Source organism: Triturus cristatus, chromosome 8 (genome assembly GCF_964204655.1).
Source record: "Triturus cristatus chromosome 8, aTriCri1.1, whole genome shotgun sequence".
NCBI classification, from domain to species: domain Eukaryota; kingdom Metazoa; phylum Chordata; class Amphibia; order Caudata; family Salamandridae; genus Triturus; species Triturus cristatus.
The window spans coordinates 1559886248-1559906885 of NC_140591.1; positions in this window are offsets into that span (position 1 = coordinate 1559886248).

The window sequence follows — 20638 nt, forward strand, 5'->3', positions numbered from 1 at the left end:
TAGGTGTCACACATGTTATAGTTAGCTCGACTTTTCACTCGTACAAAACCATTGAAATTCCCCCGTTATAGTTAGTTCAGCTAACTATAACTCTCGCGCCCGCAATCCACTGCTGATGACGTCACATATTACATCACTCATGACATGGTCAGTGACATCACTCATGACATCACTGATGACATTTCAAATGACATCACTCATGACATCACTGATGACATCATCCTTGTGTAAGAGTGGCAGACCTCATCTTATCCTAATATAAACTTTGATACACACATTGAAAAATACAAACTAAAGTTTTGAAAACTATAGAGATACCAATACCAGTTAGAACAACCTATTCAGTAATTCCAAAATCTACATACGCATCCACTCATTCATCAACACTTCTATATAGTCACTCATACATGTACTCAGTCATCATATGTACTCATACACCTCCTGTTACACAATGCCACTCATCCATAGAGTTACTCACACACATAGTCACACATGCAAACAAAGTATCAAACATCCTTTTACTTGCATATACAGTTATACACACACTACCACACTTATTTCTACAGAAACTTACACATACTTACTCTCTTAAACAATCACTTATACAAACACCTACTTATTTGTACAGGAACTATTCCAATCTCTTACTCTTACATATACTCACTTATATACACCAATACTCACAAATACTAGTTTAAAACATATGTAGTTACTCATAAAGACACTATTGAGACTGTCTTTCACTCACTAACACACCCATACACACACTCATCCACCTATGCAGTCCTGCACACATGCTGTCTTCAACACATACAAACAGTGAGTCACTCATTCATAAATCTATGCACTAAGATATACCCCCACCGAACCATACAGACACTCAGACACTAATACTCAAAAAAACAACTAATAACCCACATAGACATTTATGTAGCTACTCACCAATCCGTGCAGCCACTTATACACAAAGCGAGAGACTGATACAGATATTTACATATTTAAAGATTACTCACTAACCCATGTATTCACTAAGATACACTTAGTCAGTTATAAAATCAATTTTACAAAACAAATCATCCATTTAGACACTTATATACCCATTTATTCTTCCATCGACCTTGAGATATACATATATAAAACATATATAATTTTCAGAAAAATTCACATTCACTGGATGATGTCAGCAGTGATGTCATTTGAGATGTCATCCATGATGTCTTGAGTGATGTCACTGACCATGTCATGAGTGATGTAATATGTGACGTCATCAGCAGTGTATTGTGGGCGCGCGAGTTATAGTTAGCTGAACTAACTATAATGGGGGAATTTCTATGGTTTTGCACGAGTGAAATGTCCAACTAACTATAACGCCCCTGAAACCTATGGTTTTTTCAGTGAATTTCCAAGATTTTTTAAATGCTAATTACTGACTGCAACGTGCCTGTAACCTTTGTTTTTTTTAGTGAATGTATATATATTTATTAAACTATGTATACTTGTGAAAATGGCTCGGTCCGCCTGTTTGCCTCGGTGGCACAGAAAAAATGGGTGGAACTGACGTCAGCACGCCGACGAGGTCCTCGTTTGGCTCCGAAGATATCATACGGTGTCGCGAGCGGAGCCGTGCTATTACGACATCTTCGTCGACGTGGGAGAGCTAGGACAGAATTCCCGTTGAATGCTTGTGCATGCTGGTGTTCAGGCTAGTCCTTTGGGAGCAACTGTTTATGTTGCCACTCCAGAAACCGAAACCAGTGATACGAGGGCAGAGGCTCTGCAGATGGCACACGTGGTGGGGTGCCCAGTCGTGTGCACAGGCGGGGCAGCGAAGTGACAAGCACCACAACCCACAAAAAAGGTAATGAGGACACTGAATAACACAGGATCTTCTCTGTGTATCTGGCAGGAAAAACAAAGTTAAAATGCGCTAGTACCAAAATGTAGAATTTGTGCTACAACGGGCTTCAAGAGGACCGGCAATGCTGCTTCTGCCTCCCGTACCCTGGAGGTGGCACATGGGTCACGCGGTACGGTCATACTGCGGTGGGACACACACTCGTTGACCTCTCATGGCACTGCTCCACACTTCAGGGAGGACGCTTTCCATTAGCTATGTTTTCTGATGACATGCCGCACCGGCCCCGTCCAACAACAGAACTCCTTTAGATCCAAACAGACTCATCTCACAGGAAGTGAAACCAGGCCACCCAGACACTTTCACAATACAACAGCTGGGGCTGCACTTTTCGGTAAAAAAAACACATTCTTTCATCCTAATTAATCAAATAAATGTGTCACTGAAGAACAGGGACCAACTTCGAACGGTAAACAGCCGTTACAACGACTTTTTTACTTCGCAATACCATTACAACACATGCGTTGTACATCGCAAAGTCTTTACTGAACATATTTTTAGAACGCATGGTCATTTACCACACATGCCTTTACAACAAATATTGTTGTAAAGGTATGTATGGTAAATGACCATGCATTCTAAAAAACATGTAGACAATCCACGTTGTTGTAAGGAAACAGAGGCTTTTCCGTTTCCGCACAACGATGTGCACGGCTCCTCAGAGGCGATGTGAAGCAGGAACCACGAGGAGAGAGGAACCACGAGGGGTGAGAGGTAAGGGGGATTGGGCATGGGGTGTTTTTTTTTTCTAGGGTTTATGGTGGTGCAGTGGTGTTTGGGTAGTGTAAGGGGTCATGCTGGAAGAGTGTTTTAGGGTTTAGGGTAGTGCAGTAGTGTAGGAGGTCGTGCTAGGGGTAGTGTTTTAGGGTTTAGGGTAGTGCAGTGGTGTTTGTGTAGTGTAGGGGGTCGTTCTGGGGGTAATGTTTTATGGTTTAGGGTAGTGCAGTGGTGTATGGGTAGTGTAGGGGGTCATGCTGGGGTAGTGTTTTAGGGTTTAGGGTAGTGCAGTGGTGTTTGAGTAGTGTAGGGGTCATGCTGGTGGTAGTGTTTTAGTGTTTAGGGTAGTGCAGTGGTGTTTGTGTAGTGTAGGGGGTCGTTCTGGGGGTAATGTTTTATGGTTTAGGGTAGTGCAGTGGTGTTTGGGTAGTGTAGGGGGTCGTGCTGGGGGTAGATTTAGGGTTTAGGATAGTGCAGTGGGGTTTGGGTAGTGTAGGGAGTCATGCTGGGGGTAGTGTTTTAAGGTTTAGGGTAGTGTAGTGGTTTTTGTGTAGTGTAGGGGGTTGTGCTGGGGGTAGTGTTTTAGAGTTTATGGTAGTGCAGTGATGTTTGGGGTAGGCTGGGGTAGTGTTTTAGGGTTTAGGGTAGTGCAGTGGTGTTTGTGTAGTGTAGGGGATAGTGTTTTAGGGTTTAGGGTAGTGCAGTGGTGTTTGTGTACTGTAGGGGGTCGTGTTGGGTTCTAGTGTTTTAGGGTTTAGGGTAGTGCAGTGGTGATTGTGTAGTGTAGGGGGTCGTGTTTTAGGGTCGTGCAGTGGTGTTTGGGTAGTGAAGGGGGTCGTGCTGGGGATAGTGTTCCCAGGGTAGTGCAGTTGTGTTTATGTAGTGAAGGGTGTCATGCTGGGGGTAGTGTTTTAGGGTTTCGGGTAGTGCAGTGGTGTTTGTGTAGTGTAGAGGGTCATGCTGGGGGTAGATTTAGTGTTTAGGATAGTGTAGTGGTGTTTGTGTAGTGTAGGGGGCCGTGCTGGGGTAGTGTTTAAGGGTTTAAGGCAGTGCAGTGGTGTTTGTGTAGTGTAGGGGGTTGTGCTGGGGGTAGATTTAGGGTTTAGGGTAGTGCAGTGGTGTTTGGGTAGTGTAGGGAGTCGTGCGGATGGTAGTGTTTTAGGGTTTAGGGTAGTGCAGTTATGTTTGGGTAGTGTAGGGTGTCGTGCTGGAGGTAGTGTTTTAAGGTTTAGAGTAGTGCAGTGGTGTTTGGGTTGTGGAGGGGGTGGTGTTTTAAGGTTTAGGGTAGTGCGCCCAACCAGCCACAATATCCGTGGACAAAGGGGATTCTGACTCTTTTGAACACACTGCCAATTGAAAAATTTGGGTCAAGGGCCCTACCACGTCCAAGACCTATCAATTCCTTTCTTGGGAACCCTCATATACTTGGAGAAAAAGGTACATAGTTGCTCATCAATTTCAGGCGTGTGTGCCACCTTCCCCTTCAGTGAGGGCCTGGTGCATTCTCCCCTCAACCTATTCCTGACCTCCCTTTCAAGGGGTTGATCGATTTTCCCCACCACATACTCTGCCACTTTGGTGTCAGGGGTCCACTCCGCCGACCTAGGATGGTAAATTTGGGTAGGCTCAAACATGTCCGAGTGGACCCCGTCCCCAACCCAGGACTGAGAGGAGTGGGACTCTGGATGCCAGGGATGCATCAAGTCCTTATCCTCATCAGAGGAGAAAACTTCCTCCAATACACCATCTCCCTCTAAGAGAAACCCGCTGTCGGGGTCTACAATAGTGGTGACAGCGTCGCAATTTTCTCCAGACTCCTCCTCCTCCCAGCAGGGTGCATGTTTTAACATTTGTGCATTCTTGAGGAAGGTCTCCGTAAGGTTATCAAATCCTTCCAAGTGCCCCGCGTTATGCTTAACGGCCCTTTTATTCCCCATCTGGGAGCTACTGGGACCCGCCACCACCAGATCTGGGTCACTGAACACCCCAGGGATGCTTTTTGCCAGCTTCTCAACCTGATCCCTAAGAGGAGCCAGCGCCATAGAAATAGCCAGAGATAGGGCTTGGTCCACTGCTGGAGGGAGAAGTTGGAGGGCCATTCCTCCTCCACTTCCTGGTAGGAGGAGTAAAAATGGTCTTCTGGAGAAGACATGATACCAGAGGGTGTGAGCACAGAACAAATGCCCTTAAAATCCTTAAGGCAGCCCCCTCACCGGTGCTCCAACAGCTGGGCTTTCCACGAAGCTGTTATAAAAAAGACTGATGTGCAATACCAGTTACTACCACCAGGTGGCACTTGTCACTGACGTGGCCGTGTGGAGAAATCACTGCGTAGTGTGTCAAAATTAGGCGAGGGTTGGTCGGGAATCAAGCGGACACTAAAGGAGTGACCGGATGATGCTAATAACGTGCACAAGAAACTGCTATACAAACAGCAACAGCGTAAGATTAAGCCAAGAATGTAAGGAATGCACTTAACTGACGAGCAGTGAAAAAAGAGGAAGCGGAAGGGACATCACTATATTATATACGATGGACTGTGATATGGTTGGTCTATAGTTGCATTGGAGACTACCCCTCTAATGGTTCAGGGGTTGTGTAGTCTTTTGTTTAATGATTGTTGTGTTATGTTTTCTTTCAACTGCTATGTAAATAAAGTGAGGAAAGATATGCAAAATCCTCGCCTCGTCCTGCGATCTGATTTAGAAACATAGATGAAAAAAGTGTACATCAAAACAGTAAATCCTCTTTCCTAATACAATACAGTGGGAATTAATTAAAACCAGTAGGCAAAAAGGGGTGTTGCAAAGCCTGGTTCAGAGCAACTTCAGGTTAACAGAATCATAAAGTTCAATGTTTGTGCAAAATACTAACCCTGGGCGTAGTTCGCGAAGTAGCACTACGCGAAGCTACGCAAAGTGCACTTCACAATTGGCGAGCTACGCATAGCACTTCACGAACTACGTAGTACCCTGTTCGCACTGTGCAAGATGCCGTTTTCAATGATTGCACAGTGCGGACAAGCATCCGGCACTTAACAATCATTGAAAACGGCATCTTGCACAGTGCGAGCTGTAGTTTTCTGCTGCTTGAGTAGATTTTTACTCGAGCGGCAGCTTTCTCAACGTGAACTGGTAGTTTCTCATCGCGAGCGGTCGCGAGCATACGCGACCACTCGCAATGAGAAACCTGACCTCCTCACGTTGAGAATCTCGCCGGGATGTTTATTTTCCATGCTCGCGATCGGCAACTTGATGTTGCTGATCGCGAACAAGGAAAAAGTCTCGCCGGGATGTCATTTTGCTTGCTCGTGGTCACCAACTTGATGTTGAGGACCGCGAGCAAGCAAAAAATTACCGCTGCACGACGCAATGCTACGGTACGCATGTTTGCACTGTGCTACGTGCAATTCGCGTAGTGCAAAGTAGCGCAAACTTCGCAAACTACGCGAGCGTAGCATAGTGCTTTGCCCAGGCTTACAAAATACGCAATAAGGGGTCCAAGTAAGTTGTAACACTTCAATACCTAACCAGTCTGCACTATATAAAACTGCAGAAAAACTAAAAATAAAAAGTGTTTTGCACACTTCTGTCATTGGGCTATATGTGGGCTACATCTGGGTGATATTTGCGCTGCATTTGGGCTCTTTTTTCTCTGGTGGCCATCTTGGGAGACATATTTGTTATGAAGTTTCCTATTTTCCTCATTTACTGCAATCTCCTCAGTAGGAAATGCTTTCAGTTTTTTACTTTGATTCCATCAAGAAGGCATTCAGATTTGTCACACATTTGCCATAAATTCAGAATGTTAGCACTCTAGTTGTTCATTAGATCACTGTAGTAAAGCTACTGCTCACCGGGGAGTTAACTGGAAGTCTACTGCTGGTATTGAAAGTGATTGTTTCAGTCTGCATGTCAGAATTTTCTAATGAAATAGAAGAGGATTTGAGATCTCACTTAAAATATGCCCTAAATTTTCTTTCTGCAGTGCTAACCATAATTTCTATGGCAAAATGAACCCCCTCATTTTGTTCCTTTGAAAATTAAATGTTTTAAGTGTTACCAGTCTATTCCAATCAAGATGGCTTCAGGTGTGCCATAATGTTGTCATAAGTAAGACTGTTAGCTCTCTAGTTGTTCTTTACAACACTCTAGGAAGCTGCAGTAGAACACAAAGGCATCAACTGACAGGCTGCTCTTGTTGAAATATAACAGCAAGATATTTGAGATCTCACTTAAAACATGTCCTAATTTTTCATTCTACAGCACTAACCATAATTTCTATGGCAAAATGAACCCCCTCATGTTGTTACTTTTTAAATTAAATGTTTTAAGTGTTACCAGTCTGTTCCAATCAAGATGGCTTCAGGTGTGCCATAATGTTGTCATAAGTAAGACTGTTAGCTCTCTAGTTGTTCTTTAGACCACTCTGGGAAGCTACAGTAGAGCACAAAGGCATCAACTGACAGGCTGCTCCTGTTGAAATATAACATGAAGATATTTGAGATATCACTGAAAACATGTCCTAATTTTTCTTTCTACAGCACGAACCATAATTTCTATGACAAAATGGACCCCTTCATTGTGTTCCTTTTTAAATTAAATGTTTTAAGAGTTACCAGTTTATTCCAATCAAGATGGCTTCATGTGTGCCATAATTTTGTCATAAGTAAGACTGTTATCACTCTAGTTGTTCTTTAGAACGCTCTGGGAAGCTGCAGTAGAACACAAAGGCATCAGCTGACAGGCTGATCCTGTTGAAATATAACAGGAATATATTTGAGATTACACTTGAAACATATCCTAATTTTTCTTTCTATAGCATTAACCATCATTTCTATGACAAAATGAACCCCACCATTTTGTTCCTGTTTAAATTAAAAGTTTTAAGTGTTACCAGTTTATTCCAATCAAGATGGCTTCAGGTGTGCCATACGTTTGTCATAAGTAAGGCTGTTCGCGCTCTAGTTGTTCTTTAGAACACTCTGGGAAGCTGCAGTAGAACACAAAGAAATCAACTGACAGTCTCTGCCCTTGTTGGATGTACATGATTTACTGAGAATGACAGACTTCATTCTCACATGACTGAGAAAGATAATGTGAATTTCCAGAAAATATGCTTTCATTTTAACTTCAGTTTTCTCTCAAACATGATTGATGCTATCCCAGCAGAAGGTTTTTCATAGGGTAAAATCACCTTAGAGCTCACCACAATTCCTGAAATTAATATGGTACCATCAACAAATAAATTCTAATGCAACTAAAGTCTGTTATCACCCTTTATAGTTCTACTTTTGGTAATTCTCAAAATCTTCGATTCACTGCAATGCATTTCAATGGGGTACTATCATGTATATTGGTCCCAAGATGGCTGCCAGCAATTCCAGGATGAAGTGCTGACAGCCAATCAGATCTCACGATGAAATGTGTTGTTAGGCTCCTCCCAGATATTGAAACTTTTTCTTTTTCTAATTTCTCATGAACAACTGAACGGATTTACACCATTTAACAAAAAGGGATCTTTCTCAACCATGGGCTACATTTTCACTAAATTTGGTATAGTTCCATTCAGCAGTTCGGGCTGTAGCCGTGTCTAAAGTTTCCTATGGGAATTAACATGGAGAAAAAATGTTTTGGGACCCCCCTTTTTCTCAGCCCCCGCTTGCCGAATCACCCCAAAACTTTTAAGATTGGAGCTGATCGGAGCGCCCCACGAGTTTTGAAAATTTCACAAAGATTCGTCAACCGACGCCAAAGTTATTGGGAAAAGAATGTCACGATTTTCCTATGGGATCATGAAAGTTTTAAAGCGTTCTATCCCTATGTCCCAAATCCTTGATTGTTTTAAATGTGAATGCTGAATATATGTAAACAGAACATAGAATATTAGGATTGTGAAGAATTATAATATCTCTTTCACTCAGATTATTAAAGAGGTCATATTCCCTATAGGCTCTAGAAATCAGGTCATTTTTATAAGCAATGACTAGATACTACAACATTAGCCTTTTTATTTGGTTTATTTTTAACTAGCACTTAAAAGTTTGAGTAAATTGGAATTTTTAAAGGGCTGAGTGTTATTGCTGGGGCTTTTAAAAAATCTGTAAGATCCCTAGTCGGAAGGTAAGTTTTTACTACTATACAGTTTACAGCACTTAGCACTTTAAAGACCTAATATTATAATGAGAATTTTAATATTTATTCATGAACAGGAAGATCAGTCTTATGATCTATGTCTCCTAAATTCAACATATACTCGTTATGAGACTAACTTTTTACATACAAACTTAATTGTGGCAAAGTTTACAGCACATAGCACTTTCATATCATAGTACTGTTCATTGATGTAAACAACGTGATCTAGCCATGGTTAAGTTTACAGCTCATAGCACTTTACATATATAGTAGTACTGTTTATCGACATTAGTATGTAACTGAGTTTCCAAATGGATAGCCAGATCATAATTGAGACAAGAATGGCTTAGGACATTTAGGGAGTGTCTAACAGTGGTGACACCGCACGGCACTGTCCTTTTGGATGTTATCATTATACTATTATAGATTTCATATTTGATTGCACTTCTCTGGTTGCTGCTTTACACTTTCTTTGACACTAGATAGCACCTTATGAAAACTGTCAAATCATACTGTTATGTCCACACATGACAGCAATACCCCATTTTCAGGTTGGTTTGGACAACTACTTTGATCCTCTCACCTTTCAAATATTGACTTTTTTCTCCATTGTTTGGTACAAAATAATTGTTGAAATGCTAGTCCTCCACTTGTTGAAATTAGATTGACAGTGACAGTAGTTCAGATCACAACTATCATATAACCATACAACACACAGGTACTTTACCATACTTAGAGAATTGTATACGTTCACATAAGACAATTACAATATGTTTCTGATACCTATATCAACTAACATAACATGTTGTAGGGAATTGAGAAAAATGAATTGAAAAACTGAATTTTGCCTGTTTTCCTTGCTTGTGCAATGTATAAAATGTTCAAAATGTAAAATATCTGTGTGTGCCCCTTTTAATTGTGGAGGTTATTTTCAAGTGAAGTTTCTCTGCAAATAGTTTGTCTTTACACACACATTCTAGACCCAGTTGAAGGCTCCGGCCGAAATGCGTGGATCCTCTTGTTGTACTGTCATTGTTTAAAAAGAAAAAAATGACGACTTACAACCTGCTGTGGCTGGCTGGGCTACTTCTCTACTATGCCCTCAGATCAAGGGGGCGATTGTTGGAAGAACCTTGGAATATATACATATTCTTTTCCCTACCTGGGAGAGAGTACTGGTGTTCATGTTTTGCCAGCAAGCAGGCGCTGGCTGACGACCGCCCTCTCATGCTGGAGCAACGTGTGAAGCCTGCACTTTGGACTGTGCATCAAACTGCTATGCGTCACCCCCCCACACAAGTGAAGAGAGGAGGCAAAACTGTTTGCCTGATAAGGGGACACAAAAAGGCCAAACCCTTCCGGATACCTGTGGCGGTGTGGAGACCTACAGCCAACTCGTTGGGACATAACATGGTGTTAGAAAACGCCCTATTACTGAATGGGCTTTCTCTGAGGACTCCCAGTTCCAGCATGCATCTATCTGGATGGGCGAGTGCAAGGCACCTGAACATCGTTAAGGCTGAGGAGGGGCGGGAGACCACCTGACTGGGTGTGGTCACGCTATTTAAATCACAGCAGTTGGCCCCCCTTTGAGATCAAGGAGCCCTTAAAACCGGCACTGAAGAAGCCAATTGAAGGTGAAACGCGTCTTCTAAAGTGTTTCTTTGACTTCAGTGACCTGCAGAAAGAACAGCAATAAAGCCTCTGAAATCCCCGGAGCTGTGTCTTGTCTTTTCCCTACCTGGGAGAGAGTTCTGGTGTTCATGTTTTGCCAGCAAGCAGGAGCTGGCTGACAACTGCCCTCTCGTTCTGGAGCAATGTGCGAAGCCTGCACTTTGGACTGTGCATCAAACTGCTCCACATCGCCCCCCCACACAATGGGAGAGAGCAGGCAAAACTGTTTGCCCGGTAAGGGGACACAAAAAGGCCAAACCCTTCCAGGTACCTGTGGCGGTGTGGGGACCTACAACCAACTCGTTGGGACATCACATGGTGTTAGAAAATGCCCTATTACTGAATGGGCTTTCTCTGAGGACTCCCAGTACCAGAATGCATCTGTCTGGATGGGTATGCACAAGGCACCTGAACATTGCTAAGGCCAAGGAGGGGCGAGAGACCACCTGACTGGGAGTGGTCACAATATTTAAATCACAGCGGTTGGCTCTCTGTGAGATCAAGGAGCCATTGAAACTGGCACCGAAGAAGCCAATTGAAGGTGAAACGCATCTGCCGAAGCATTTCTTTGACTTCACTGACATGTGCAAAGAACAGCAATAAAGCCTTTGAAATCCCTGGAGCTGTGTCATGTCTTTTCCCTCCCTGGTAAAGAGCCCTTGTGTTTGTTTCGATTTTGAGGCTCGGGCATAGGGGACTGGAGGGAGCACTTTAAACACTAACGATACGTCCTCACCTGCTGTCACGCGGCCCCTCCTTTGCAAGGGAAACTTCAGCAATTATTTTAAAAACATAGGATCCAGCTACCGCACTTACCCGATCAGATGCACGCTGGGAACTGTAGGCTCACATTTGACTGCAGGATCCTTTTGCAGCAGGGTCAGCTGATCTCCCACCAATGGGAGCACCAGAGGAACTACAAAGGAGGGAGAAGGTGATGGTGTGGTAACAACGGTGTCTGAAGAAGGCTGACACGCCTAAATGCACTATGCAAAGCTGTTCCAGTGAATAAAAGAGTCTCCCAAAATGTTCCCCGCTGTGTCCTTGTGACTTGCTTTCCAGTGAAGTGGTCTTTCCTTTGATATATATATATATATATATATATATATATATATATATATATATATATATATATATATATATATATATATATATATATATATATATATATATATATATATATATATATATATATAATATGTGAAGTCATCATCAGTGCATTGCGGGGGGGCAAGTTATAGTTAGCTGAACTAACTATAACGGTGGAATTTCTAAGGTTTCAGGGACGTTATAGTTAGTTGGACATGTCACTCTTACAAAACCTTAGAAATTCCACCGTTATAGTTAGTTCAGCTAACTATAACTTGCCCCCCCGCAATGCACTGCTGATGACGTCACATATTACATCATTCATGACATGGTCAGTGACATCACTGTTGACATCTCAAATGACATCACTGATGGCATCACTGATGACATCATCCAGTGACTGTGTGTTTCTATAAAATGTAAATATGTAGCGTTTAAAATATATTTTATATTTTATATATGCCAAGGTGTATTGAAGAATGAAAATGAGTGGGTGTATAAGTATGGATGATTTAGTAAGTGCATGACTGTCTGTATAACTGGGTAATTAAACATGTCTTAGTGAATGAATGAGTTAGTCATTAAACTATGTAAATGCCTGTATCAGTCTGTCAGTTGGTGTGTAAGCAGTTGCATGGGTTGGTGAGTAGTTAAATGAGTGTCCATATGGTTTATTTATTGGTTGTCTGAGTATCTGTATGGGTGCCAGAGTGTCTATGTGTATGGGTGGGGGGTTTGTGACTCTGTGCATGGATATATAAGTGGGTGATTCAGTGGGTGTATGGGTGAAGAGTATATCTGTGAAGAGCAGTATGGATGGGTGAGTGTGTGTATGGTTGTGTTTGTGAGTGAATGGATGTCTCAGTGGTATATGTGTGAGTAACTACATATCTGAAAAGCAGTATATGTGAGTGAAAAAGTATATAAGTGAACTATATGTGAGAGTGAGTGATTGTGAGAGTGGCTGTATGGATGAGTATGTGGTTGCATCAGAGATTGTGTAAGAGAGTAAGTATGTGTTTGTATCTGTAAGTGAGCTTGTTTTTGAATAACTGTATAGGTGTTTGAATGGAAGTGTGATTGATCTTTTGCGCGACTGACTAGGTGAATGAGTAATGTTATTGATGAGTGGCGATTTGTGAGTATCTGTATAGGTGTATGAGTACATGTGATAGTTCTGTATTAATGAGTGACTATATGTGTGAGTGACTGTATGGGTGAATGAGTGGATGTGTGTGTAGACCTAGGAATCAGTGAGTGGGTATGTAGTAACTGGTATTGGTGTGTCTATGGTTTCGAATATGGTGGTCTGTATTGTAGAGTAGGTGTATGAAAGGTTATATTAGAGTGTGAGGAGGTGCTTCAGATTTTCACATGGATGATGTCATCAGTGATGTCATTTGAGATGTCATCAGTGACGTTATCAGTGATGTCACTGACCATGTAATGAATGATGTATTATGTGACGTCATCAGCAGTGCATTACGGGGGCATGAGTTATAGTTAGCTGAACTAACTATAACGTGGAATTTCTATGGTTTTGTAAGAGTGAAATGTCCAGCTAACTATAACGTCCCTGTAACCTATGGTTTTTTAAGTGAATTTCTAAGGCTTTTTAAATGCTAATTTCCTTCTATACCATACCTGAAACCTATGGTTTTTTCAGTGAATTTCAATGTTTTTTTAAATGCTAACTAAGACATCCCCATTAAGTCCCCTTGAATCCAGAAATCCAGTAGGTCCGTGGAGGCCAAATAGCCCACCAGGTACATTCAGTAAGCGCCACAGAGCTGCATTTCAGAGAGGCGTTCTGAGGTCAAGCCCCTTTTTACACCACGCTGCAATCCTCTGGCACACTGTTGCTCAGAGGATGAGGTCCACTTGTTGTATCATGAGGTCCTCAGGACACAAGAGGAACTCATCGCCCCACCAGCAGTGCACCAGAAGCCGCATTTGCAGAGTGGTGTAAAAAGGGGCATGGCCTCGGAGCACCTGTCTGCAACGCACCCCTGTTGCATTTACAAGAGATACCTGGTGGACTAGTTGGCCCCCAGGAACCCTCAGGATTGAAGGGAAATTATTCCCTCAACTTGAAATGCCCCACAGGGTGCATTTGCACTGTGGTGCAGGGAGGGGGGCAGGGCCTGATGTGACAAGTGTGCAAACGTTCTCTATGGTGCGTTTTAAGTAGGGTGATTAAGTCTCCTTGAATCCTGAGGGTCGCTGAGGGCCAACTAGCCTACCAGCTACCTCCAGTAAGCACCACAGGGCTGCATTACAGAGTGGTGTTAAAAGGGGGTGTGGCCTTGGACCACCACTCTTCACCGCAGCTCCCTGGCACGTACTGGAGGTACCTGGTGGGCTAGTTGGCCCCCAAGGACCCTTAGGATTGAAGGGGACTTAATCCTCCAACTTAAAACGCTCCACAGGGTGTGTTTGCACACTTGTCAAATCAGACCACGCCCCCTCCCAGCACCTCTGTGCGAACACGCCCCCTGGTGCATTGTATATTGCAGTATTAAATCCCCTTGACTCCTGAGGGTCCCTGGGGTCCAACTAGCCCACCAGGTATCTCCAGTAAGTGCCACAGAGCTGCATTGCAGAGAGGTGTAAAAGGGGCGTGGCCTCATATCACCTCTCTGCAAGGCAGCCTTGCGGCACATACTGGAGGTACCTGGTGGGCTAGTTGGTCCCCAGGGACCCCCAGTATTGAAGGGGAATTAATTCCCCAACTTAAAACGCACCACAGGGCGCGTTTGCAGAGTGTTGCTGGGAGGGGGAGGAGCATCTGGCACAATGCCGGTCTTTTTTTTTATTTGTTTTTTTAGAAGGGGGCTGTGTGGCCCCCCTTCTTTTTGCTTATTTGCTTTTTTTTTTTAAATTATAAATCTGAATGGGAAGGGGGCCGTGTGGGCCCCACTCCCGTGGCCAGTTCTGTATAACATAGATTTTAATAGATTAATAATATTGATATATTTAACATAGATTTTATGTATTAAAAAATTTAGTTTTTCATCAAGCTTGAAATGGAGCTGTAGATAGAGATTGAGGATCGTGCTTGAAGTGATGGCAGAATGTTGACAGAAAGACCAAGATAATTGATGTGCAGATGGGGACAATTAAGCCTTGATAGTGAGACCAGTTAGTTTGCCGGGAGAAGATGTTGGGTGCAGTGAATGAAGTGAAAGAGGAAGATGGCTGGGGATCAAGGTGAGTGGAAGCAGTGAAGAGAGAAGTGTTGCGGAGAGCAGAGAGAGTGATTAGAAGGAATTGGTAAGTTTTTTGTGTAAGGTGGGATGGTTAAGGCAAAAGAGGGTAATGACGTGGGGTGATAAGTTGAAATGACTGGGTGTGGGAAATAAGAGGTAGAGAGGGAATAAAGAGAAGTGGCTAATAAGGGAAGGTTGAAGAGGTGGGGATTAATGGTTCAGAAAAAAAGAGTGAATAGCAAAGCAAAGCAGTGGTCTCACAGCGGATATGAGAAACATTTAATGGTCTTTGAGGGAAACAGAAGAGTGAAGAGATGCTGGAGGGAACTGGAGAACATTAAGAAAGTCAGAAGGGCAAAAAAGTGTGTTTGAGGTATGGTTATACTATTGGCACATGCCTGGGTGTTATCATTCAGCAATTTTGCTTTTCAGTGTCTTTCATGCATAAATATCATAAAACCCAAATAGTAAAAATGGTTGTGCCCTTCTAACCCTTTACGTGTCATATCTTTAAAATGGAAATTACATTGGTTATGTGTGTTTTATGATAGAATTGTTTTTCCAGATTCTGGTAGACTTCTGACAATTGGTTGACCCAGGAGCAGAACTTCATCCTATTTGTATCACGGTGCATTACATTAAATGAAAAAGATGGATCCATACGATAAAAAGACACTATTATCAAACATTGAATGTTTTCCCTTCTTTTTGAAGTTGCACTTATATAACAACTACTTCTGGTTCTTTTCTCGTTAGCTCTAGGGACACAGGGCTTGAACACTAGGAACACTGGATCCCTGGGGTTGCCGCCATTTTGTATGCTGCTCTGATGAGCAGCTTCACGGAGGACAATGCATTTCTATAGGATAAGTAGATTCTACAAGCTTTGGAGCACGCAGCAGACTCCTCCGACCCAAATGATAGAAACACTCCCCACCCTTTTCTAAATGAAGTTCCCAAGTATAGGTCTGCACCATCAATATTCATCTGCAGTACCATATACTTTAAATCACACAGATGTTTTCCTACCAGAAGTAATGGAATACGATTTAAAGGCATCTCCTTAGCGGAAGAGCATAGAATGTCAATGAATAAATAAATGGGTGTGCAGTTCCAGATCTGAGCTTTTTCCCCTTTATTCTTTTCTTTTTTTATTTCCAGAGGATTACACGCAAGTCTTGACAGGCGATATGTTCACGGAATATGAATACTCCGAAGCAGTAGCGCGGCAGTCACAACTTGCTGCCTTTCTTATTTTGTGTTTATTTCAAAGTGCTTCAGCACCCTAAGAGCCCTGACACCCCAGACTTAAATGTCTGACACGTTAAAATAAGTTTTGTCTTCAAACAGTACAACCGAAATAAAAGAGCCTGGCCCCTGAGGGAGCCGAGAAGAAAGAGCAGAGACAAAGCTCCTCTAGCTGGATTTTCAGGACACATTCTTGAGTCTGGCGTGATGCCACTTTGATGTATCAGTTTATGCAAATGGCCAATCAGTTTACGCAGTTAATGCCCTCAGTACAAATTTGTAGGAATAAGGTGCGGTATTTACTACACGTGGCAAATGCCATTATCCTAAGTAGGCAATGCCCCCGGGACCTGGCCCACACGGGGGCCTCATTTAAATGAAGCCCGGGAGCCCGCACTTTGTTTTTTTTTTATAGGACAGCGGGATTCGCGACACCAGCGCGAATTTCACCGAAATAAAAAAAAATGCTTATTTTGGCCCTGGGGGTCCTTTTGGGACTCCCTGAGCAGGCCTAGGGGGTCAGGGTGTTTCTACCCTGCCCTCTTTTCTTGTTTTTTAAAAATATTTTGGTCACTGTTTTCTTGTGAATCGGTTCTACTGAGTCACAAGATGGCTGCCAACACTTCCTGATTTGAAGTGTTGACAGCCAATTGTTCGCTAATCCTCCGCAGCCATAGATATCGATATTTTTTTTATTTCACTGCAACGACTGAATGGATTTGCACCATTTAAAAAAAAAGTTGCTTTTTGAATCAAAGCACTACCTTTTTGCCAAATTTGGTGTAATTCCATTCAGCAGTTCGGGATGTGGCCTTGCCTAAAGATTCCTATGGGAAAATGATTTTTGACTCTTATTTTTTTAATTTCTCAGCAACTACTGAATGGATTTATACCAGTCAAAAAAGGTTGCTTTCTGAACCAAGAGCTACCTTTCTACCAAATTTGGAGTAATTCCGTTCAGCAGTTCGGGCTGTAGCCTGTCTCAAAATTTCCTATGGAAATGAACATGGGGAAAACGCGGTTTGGGACCCCCATTTTTTCTCAGGCCCCCTTTGACAAATCACCCCCAATCCTTCAGGATAAGAGCTGACCTGGATAGACTTCGTCAAATGACTTCAAAGTTAATAGCAAATCAAAAAATGCTTTTCCTATGGAAACTGGGTTCCAACCGCCAGTAGGTAATATATATATATATATAAACCTTGCAAATTCACTTAAAAAACCATAGGTTTCTGTTATAGTAAGGTGGATATTTCACTCGTAAAAAAACAATGAAATTCCCCCGTTATAGTTAGTTCAGATAACTATAACTCGCGCGCCCGCAATCCACTGCTCATGACGTCACATATTACATCACTCATGACATGGTCAGTGGCATCACTCATGACATCACTGATGACATCATCCTTGTGATAGAGTGGCGGTTGCGCGAGTTATAGTTATCTGAACTAACTATAACGGGGGAATTTCATTGGTTTTTTACGAGTGAAATATCCACCTAACTATAACATGTGTGAAACCTATGGTTTTTTAAGTGAATTTGCAAGGTTTTTTAAATACTAATTACTAACTATAACGTGTGTGAAACCTATGGTTTTTTCAGTGAATTTGTATGGTTTTTTAAATGCTAATTTATTTATGTATTATTTTTTTATATATTTCTTTTACAATAAACTATGTATAAAAAATGTATTTTTTTTTTTTTTTCACTGTGCGCGCACGGTGCGCGCACTGTGCGCGCACGGTGCGCGCACAGTGCGCGCACCCCCGCGATTTAAAAAAAAAAACATTTTTTTTTTGCCTTCGGGGTCCTTCAGGGACCCCCTGGCCAAAGGCTAGGGGGTCAGGAACTCTCTACCCTGCCCCCTTTTCACGTTCGCCACCTTCCTTTTTCACTCTCGCACTGAAAACAAACAAAATGGCGGCCAACACTTCCTGATTTTGACCGATTCGAAGGTTGACTAACATGTAACCACCAATCAGAATTACGCTTGCGCACGTTAGGGTGCTCGCACGGTGCTCGCACGGTGCGCGCACCCTGCGCGCGTATAGATATTGATATGCTTTTAAATGCTATTTTCTCAGGAAATACTGAACAGATTTACACCAGACCTGCAAAAGGTATGAATAACTTTGGCGCCGGTTGACGAAACTATAACTCGCGCGACCGCCACTCTATCACAAGGATGATGTCATCAGTGATGTCATGAGTGATGCCACTGACCATGTCATGAGTGATGTAAAATGTGACGTCATGAGCAGTGGATTGCGGGCGCGCGAGTTATAGTTATCTGAACTAAATATAACGGGGGAATTTCATTGTTTTTTTACGAGTGAAATATCCACCTAACTATAACATGTGTGAAACCTATGGTTTTTTTAAGTGAATATATATATATATAAATAAATAAATAAATATATATATATATATATATATATATATATATATATATATATATATATATATATATATATATATTTCACTGAAAAAACCATGGGTTTCACACACGTTATAGTTAGGAATTAGCATTTGAAAAAACCTTGCAAATTCCCTGAAAAAACCATAGGTTTCACCCATGTTATAGTTAGCTGGACATTTCACTCGTACAAAACCATTGAAATTCCACCGTTATAGTTAGTTCAGCTAACTATAACACATGCGACCGCAATCCACTGCTGATGACGTCACATATTACATCACTCATGACATGGTCAGTGACATCACTCATGACATCGCTTCACATCACATCTTTTCAGCAAAATTTGAGGTTTGCAGGGCATTCTGGGTAAGGAAACGTTGGGTCATCCATGCAAGCCATACCTCCCTGGCATCCCCCGGGTGTCTAGTTTTCAGAAATGTGTGGGTTTGGTAGGTTCCCCTAGGTGGCCGCCGAGCACCGGGCCAAAAACCCAGGTGACCCCCCTTGCAAAACCAGATCGTTTTGAGGTAGGCAATTTTCATGTCGCCTCAATACGTTTTGGGCCCTTGCCTGTCCCGGGTACTTGGGCCTCCCACACGAGTGATTACAACAAACAAATGATGGACGGAATGCTGACAATGCAGACATTCTCCCCCAGTCAAGAGATCTGGGTTAAATCCATCGTTCTTTTGCCCACTACACCACCCCAGTTTAGACATGGCCATATGCAAATCAGTCTTGACCCTGTGCCTCATGGGAACAGTCCAGCCCGAACTGCCAAGCCATGTCTTCCCTGGACCGGAATCAAGCATCCTAGGACCGGTTTCTGGCTATCAGCCGTCATCAGCCAGGATAGCTTGACTCCAGTGGCGTAGTGAGCACGGGTCCCACGTCTGGGAATACCCATCCCACTTAGGGCGAAAAGCGTTACAACAAACAAATGATGGACGGAATGCTGACAATGCAGACATTCTCCCCCAGTCAAGAGATCTGGGTTAAATCCATCGTTCTTTTGCCCACTACACCACCCCAGTTTAGACATGGCCATATGCAAATCAGTCTTGACCCTGTGCCTCATGGGAACAGTCCAGCCCGAACTGCCAAGCCATGTCTTCCCTGGACCGGAATCAAGCATCCTAGGACCGGTTTCTGGCTATCAGCCGTCATCAGCCAGGATAGCTTGACTCCAGTGGCGTAGTGAGCACGGGTCCCACGTCTGGGAATACCCATCCCACTTAGGGCGAAAAGCGTTACAACAAACAAATGATGGACGGAATGCTGACAATGCAGACATTCTCCCCCAGTCAAGAGATCTGGGTTAAATCCATCGTTCTTTTGCCCACTACACCACCCCAGTTTAGACGAATCAAGCTATCCTGGCTGACGAGGGCTGAAAGCCCGAAACCGGTCCTAGGATGCTTGTTTCCAGTCCAGGGAGGACCTGGCTTGGCAGTTCAGGCTGGACTGTTCCCATGGGGCACAGGGTCAAGACTGATTTGCATATGGCTGGGTTCAAACTGGAATGGCATGGTGAGCAAAAAAACGATGGATTTAGGCCCAGATCTCTGTACTGGGGTGAATGTATGACATTGTTCTGCATTCTGTCCATCAATTGTTGTTTTTGCAATTGTCACCCCGAGTGGGAAGGGTATGCTCAGACGTGAGTCCCTTGCTCTCCATGCCACTGGAATCAAGCTATCCTGGCTGACGAGGGCTGAAAGCCCGAAACCGGTCCTAGGATGCTTGTTTCCAGTCCAGGGAGGACCTGGCTTGGCAGTTCGGGCTGGACTGTTCCCATGGGGCACAGGGTCAAGACTGATTTGCATATGGCTGGGTTCAAACTGGAATGGCATGGTGAGCAAGAAAACGATGTATTTAGGCCCAGATCTCTGTACTGGGGTGAATGTATGACATTGTTCTGCATTCTGTCCATCAATTGTTGTTTTTGCAATTGTCACCCCGAGTGGGAAGGGTATGCTCAGACGTGAGTCCCTTGCTCTCCATGCCACTGGAATCAAGCTATCCTGGCTGACGAGGGCTGAAAGCCCGAAACCGGTCCTAGGATGCTTGTTTCCAGTCCAGGGAGGACCTGGCTTGGCAGTTCGGGCTGGACTGTTCCCATGGGGCACAGGGTCAAGACTGATTTGCATATGGCTGGGTTCAAACTGGAATGGCATGGTGAGCAAAAAAACGATGGATTTAGGCCCAGATCTCTGTACTGGGGTGAATGTA